Source organism: Pleuronectes platessa, chromosome 6 (assembly GCF_947347685.1).
Source record: "Pleuronectes platessa chromosome 6, fPlePla1.1, whole genome shotgun sequence".
Lineage (NCBI taxonomy): Eukaryota > Metazoa > Chordata > Actinopteri > Pleuronectiformes > Pleuronectidae > Pleuronectes > Pleuronectes platessa.
The window spans coordinates 8,483,298-8,489,396 of NC_070631.1; the positions used below are offsets into that span (position 1 = coordinate 8,483,298).

Here is a 6,099-nt window from a genome sequence, read left to right on the forward strand (position 1 = left end):
TTTGTAACTTAGCTGATTTAAATGATCCTCCGATAAAACCCAATGTAAACTTGTCAAACTATTGAAACATGAGCAGGAAGGAGCTCAACACCCGCTCACTGTCTGTTTTAAAGCTTGTGGTGATTGGCCAGGCGACAGGCCTTCTCTCTTAATGTGCTCCAGCCGGTGACATTGCAGGGCTGAGCTCTCCCGCTCTCTTTATGTTGTGCTAATAGGACATGCCACTTTGGGTTTCAGCCACGTTCTGTCTTATTAAAGCTCCTGGCTGAAGTCCTTTTAGGCCATAATGGTGAGAGCAATTAAACCTGCATATATACTGTGTGTCGGAGGAGAATGATTTTCTGAGGACATCCCAACTGTCTTTGCACCTTCATTGTAATGCTCAGCTCTAGGATTACCACAACCACCACTTATACTTCTAATACTTTGACTGCCACTGCTGCTTCACTACTAACGCTCCAAAAATATAAATTGCCTCCAAAGTGTTATGAAAAAAAAAAAAAAAGCAATCGCACACTCCAATCTGTTCAAATGTCTTTTTAATTTACAAGCTCTTGGTCAGAGGAGCTCTTAAAGGAATTCAGAGGTTTCAAGGGTCTTCAGCAATGCATCTGTTTGGCATCTGTGACTACAGACAGAGGAATTTTATAGTCTCAGTTTCAATTCACTAGAAATTAAAGACGATTGTCGATAGAGAAGAATGTAAAGTGTCATTATCATGAGTCAGGCTAGAGGGGATCGTCACAAAAGTAAAACAGAATACAAAACGTTAGAGATTATAAAGATCATGTATCAGTCATCATAAAACATAAAGCTTGGGTCTCTCGGTTAGTGAAAGTAATTCATAAATAAATCTTCATTGAGACCTGATGGTTTCTGCTTTCACCTCAATGTGGCCTGATACTGAATGAGTTGTGTTTCTTTTTCTTTATCTTAACAAGCTGCAAATTACTTGTGTAAGTTCACTCTCTGTTTCAAAAGAAGTAGCTTCCCCTTGCTAAGTATCTCATCTTAATCAGTCCCGAGAGTACAACACTAGCGTTTAAACACACACAAGCACACACCACAGCAAATACATGCGTGTGTGTATGTGTGCGTTTATACAAACGATTCGCCTACACACATGTGACAGCTCTGACCTTCTCAATGACAACAGCCAAGCAAACGCTCCATTCAGGACCTTATTACTCGGTCAGTTAAAGGGAAAGAGAGAGGACGGCTCCACCAGGCAGCTCCTGTGTGCTCTGCATGCTGCAGTGTGTGTTTGCACGTTCAGGACATGCAGATCTATAACACCTGTCCGCTGAACACTCCTCCTCTTCCTGGTTTTACTGCTAACGAGGCAAATTTAACAAAGTTATATCATTCCTGTGACATCTGGCTGCACAGAGAGCAACAGTGGCAGCTTTGTCAGGGAGAGATTCTTTTGTGTGGATCCTGAACCAGGATTCAAATGAGAAGACACAAGAAGACATGAGGAGACACAAGGAGACACAAGAAGACTACAGAGACATAAGGATAAACATAAGGAGACATTCGAGGACATGAGAAGACATGAGGAGACATGAGAAGACATGTAAATACATGAGGAGACACAAGGAGACACAAGGAGACATGAGGAGACACAAGGAGACATGAGGAGACACAAGGAGACATGAGGAGACACAAGGAGACATGAGGAGACACAAGGAGACATGAGAAGACATGAGGAGACATGAGAAGACATGTAAATACATTAGGAGTCACAAGGAGACATGAGGAGACATGAGGAGACATGAGGAGACACAAGGACACACGAGGAGACATGAGGAGACATCAGGGGACAAAAGGAGACTTGAAGAGACACAATGTCTTTAAACTTCAAATAATTTGTATATATTTGACATTTATCACAAAAAATCATCTATATCATCTGATATGGAAGTTTTTAATTTTTAATTTTTGTTCATATCATCCCATCCCTTTGTCCAGACTGCAGTATCTCGAGTTCGTCCATATGGGCTACAAACAGTGAAGAGACATAGGCCTCAGGCTGACAGACCATCACAGTGGCAGTGTTTGAAACCATGGTTAAAATGGAGATTACAAATGCAAATAAGGATGAATTGTTTTATTTTTGAAAGTGTGACGAAGAGATGTTGCTTTGATACAAAATTGTGATAATAGACTGTATCTTGGAGGAAGTAACGGTTCGTGCAGTCAAGGTAATTCATGTAAATGGTCTCATTAGATTGGAGTCTCTCTCTCTGATACACACAAACACACGATAAAAAGAGCAATCTCGTTATCATTTGCCAGTTCCATTCATTTATTCATGAATTGGCTCCTTAAGGGAGCTGGTGTTATACAGAACAGCCTGCTGAGACCAGCGGACGGATGGAGAGAATGGAAAGACCGGGGGGAAGACGAGGAGGACAGACAGCAGGTCATATTACCGAGGGCTATTTGTGGCTATATGAGACTCAGCAAGTGGAGAAGAGATAGATAAGGAAGAGGAGGTGGGACGTGAAGTGCAAAGAGGAGTTTAAAGTGACTGGGCTTATTGTTAAACGAGAACTACACAGCTCGGAAGGCGTTGTGTTTAAGTGAGGTATCGCCAAAAGGAGACACTTTTGAATGATGTCACACACATATCAGACAGATGTGTACATCTGGAGAGGCAAGGGCCGCCATTTTGTAACCAAATAACATGCAAGTCTTTTGGCGAGGTGTTTTTACATCTGCTGAAAATGACCAGGCAATAAATGTTTCCCTCTCACACGTTCATGCTCGTTATTGTTGCATTTTCTTACATTCTTCAGTGCATGTTGATGCTGAATATATATTTTAATGCAAGCTCTGCGCAGCACGAAATAAAACTGTCTTGAAATCTGTGCATGTACATTAAGTTTGAAAAAAAACACTATTACAGAACATATCTATCCGTAGCAGCAAATGAATATGGATGAATGTAGAATAAAGTTACAGAGGGCAGAAGGAAAGGGGGAAGAGAGGAAATAAAAGCAGTGATAAAGAAGGAGAGAGACAGAGAGAGAGAGAGAGAGATGGTGATTGTTTGTGTGGAGGAAAAAGAAAGTGTGACTCCCCACTCACTCCACTGATTACAGACAGAGAGGACTCTGTGGAGCTCAGCCGCAAGTTACCGCTGCCTCAGTGTTGCGTGTGCCTAATGCTCTCTCTTCTCTATTACAGCCCACAGTTCTGCGGCCGTCACACACATATACATATACACACACACACACACACACACACACACACACACACACACAAACACACACACACATGGACAGTGAGAGAGAGAGAGAGAGAGAACAACAAAACCTTGCTATCTTTATCTTTTTAATTCTCTCCTTCAGATGTCATGCAGTTGCCTCCCAGCAATACTTGATCCCACTTGGCCTTTCTCCTTCCCTCCGTGGTTAATATGAGGTGATATGTGGGTGGAGATCACTGTCAGGGAACACTGTTAATTATTAGTTGCAAGTAAGGCTACCTCACAAAAATGCTAACAGTGAAGACCCTCAATTATCGCTCATGTATTATTTAGGGGCACCTTTGTCAAACCCTTCTGCTACTGAACGGCTCTGTGCAGCTTACAGAGATGATGCTCACAAAAACACGTGTTTGTGTGTTTGTGTGTGCGTGTGTGCGTGTGTATCATACATCTCAGCTTTAAAGCCCAACTTAGCTTGTATAAGACCACAGATCAGAAAGCCATTCATTATTGTGCATTTCCATGCACAGCGAAGACCTCATAAAGATGCAGCCACACACACACAGATCCATATATCTCTGATATGAGGTTTATTATTAATTTGATGTACATGCTTGGGATTTTTTATTTGATTCTCAGGTAATATACATACATCACAAACCAGCCTTCCAGCAGGTCCAGCTCCACAGGAGTGCCAAAGCAGACATTTCATCCCTATTTTAATATTTTGCACCCACAGTTAAAATTGCAATAACTATTAATGATGTTTTTACGAGTCCCCACCAAAGAAATCATGAAATATCAACTTGGTCCGATGAGCGGAAAATCAAAGGAAAGAAAGACAGAAAGAGCCTTCTGAGAGGAGAAAGAGAGATTTCTCAATTTATTCTTCATTGACTTGATGGTTGAGTAGGAACTCATGCTGAGTGTAAAAATGGGCCGCGTGTCTACTTGTAAATAAGAAACAGCAATAATAGAATGTGAGAGTAGATCTTTCTTTTTTCTGGACCGATGACGAGGTGAAACTGTAACTGAAGGTAATATCACTGCTTGACTATACGATAACTTGGTTTGTCCTTAACGTTTGGGGAGGTCCTAGATGAACAGGGGCAGCCACACAGCGGTCAAAGTTGCGGACACCAAATGGAGATCATAGCGACAACAGAATCGTTACCTGCTGCAAAGTAAAGCAAAAGTTTTAATCAGAATCAGAATCAGAAAAACTTCATAGATCCTCTGGGATAATTGGGTTTCATTACCGTCGCTCAAGGTAAGAATAGAAATATATACAGACCAATATAGAATTACAATGAATAGAAATGTAAAATATAGGAAAGAGTAAAATAATAATATAAAAAAAATACTGAATGTGTTCATTATAATAAGACTAAGAATATGTAAAAAATACAGTATATACAACATTAGATAACTATCATGAATATTACTATATTGTGGTTCTAACAGGGTGCAATAAGTCTAGAATGGGTCTATTGACTCAGAGTGTCTGACACTCCGAGGGAGTAATCGTAAAGTTTTACAACCACAGGCAGCAGTGACTTCCTGTGGTCTATCTCTGTGGAATGAGTCTGTTGCTGAATGTACTCCTGTGCTGTAGCCAGCACCTCATGTAGTGGATGGGAGACATTGTCAAAGCTGTGACTCTGACATCATCTTTAATTTCTGACACCCCCGCCAGAGTCCAGCTCCGCCCCCACAATATCACCTACCTGTCGAATCACGCTGAGTTAGCTGTCTCCAGTTTAGCACCGACCACCTCCAGCCTGACTCGCCCCACCGCTGGGCCCACTTCACCAGATGACCTCGGTACAGAAGGTTCAAATGAATTAAATGATAACTAGGATGAAAACCCAACTCGAGAGAAGAGAACATTCTGCAGCCGACGATGAATTGAGATGCAAAACACTTGCATTGTTATGGAGTGTGGATTCAAACATTTTTCAAATAGCCATTATAAGAATCCATCTCAAATCTTTCAACTCGACACACAATCAAGATCTCTTTTATTCTGCCTGGGTTTTCCCTGGCACAAACCAAGAGCCGTATCTGTGCTGAGGCCAGCTGTACACATGCACATGAGCTCATATAACAACACTCAGTTACACCGCAGCTGTTGTGAGATCTGTGAACAGACCTACCTGTGTCTGTTTGATCAAGCCTGAATCGAACGTCCCCGATACCCTTTGCTGCAGTTGAAAACTGAATGATTTGTTCTCAGCATGCAACTTCTGTTTGTCCTGCTTTGGAAAAAAAGCCCAACAGGCTCTTAAATAAAATCAAAGTGCACCAAATTCCACACATTCGTAGATATCAGTTCCCTAAATGTACTTCCTTTTTTTAAAAACAAGATCCACCAATTATTCCCTTGTGAAAATGGTGAAAATTTTGAAATACAGAACCGATCCGATTTGAGAGGTTCGCCGGTCGTTTCCCTGTAATCTTGATTACAAACAAACAAATGAACAGGCGTTAAAAACAGAACATCCTTGGTAAAAAGCATAAAAAGTCACGAGGAGGATAAAACCCAAACTTTCAGGAGCATTTGTCTCCAATGTTTTGTTTTGTCCCTGTTTTGGATGTGTCTGGGATGTTGGTCGTGTAAGGGCGTCTTCACAGAACCCATCTGGGGCCGGTGAGTCACCCTGAGTGTCAGCCGCACGGATTCTCAGCTCCGTCAGTGTGGCAGCAGGCCGGCCGCTGGTTGGCAGGGTGGCAGGGCAGCAGGACAGTGACAGGGGCGTTTGACAGGGAGCAAAGGACAGGAGGAGGCTTGAGACCGATCGCACAACTCGAGACTGGTGAACACAAAAGCATAACCCCCCCACCCACCCCCCGTGTGTTAAACAAGAGTGATCATAAACAAGTTA

At 42.1% G+C, this 6,099-nt stretch overlaps 1 long non-coding RNA gene across 1 annotated transcript; it reads right to left on the reverse strand.

The window, feature by feature from the left end:
* Window positions 1–4,067: 4,067 nt before the first annotated feature.
* LOC128442860 (uncharacterized) lies at window positions 4,068–5,523 on the reverse strand. Its single transcript, XR_008338901.1, has 3 exons — window positions 5,371–5,523; window positions 4,942–5,034; window positions 4,068–4,391 (listed from the first exon to the last, which is right to left on the reverse strand). It is a non-coding gene; the product is annotated as an uncharacterized LOC128442860 (long non-coding RNA).
* Between the last annotated feature and the right edge of the window lie 576 nt (window positions 5,524–6,099).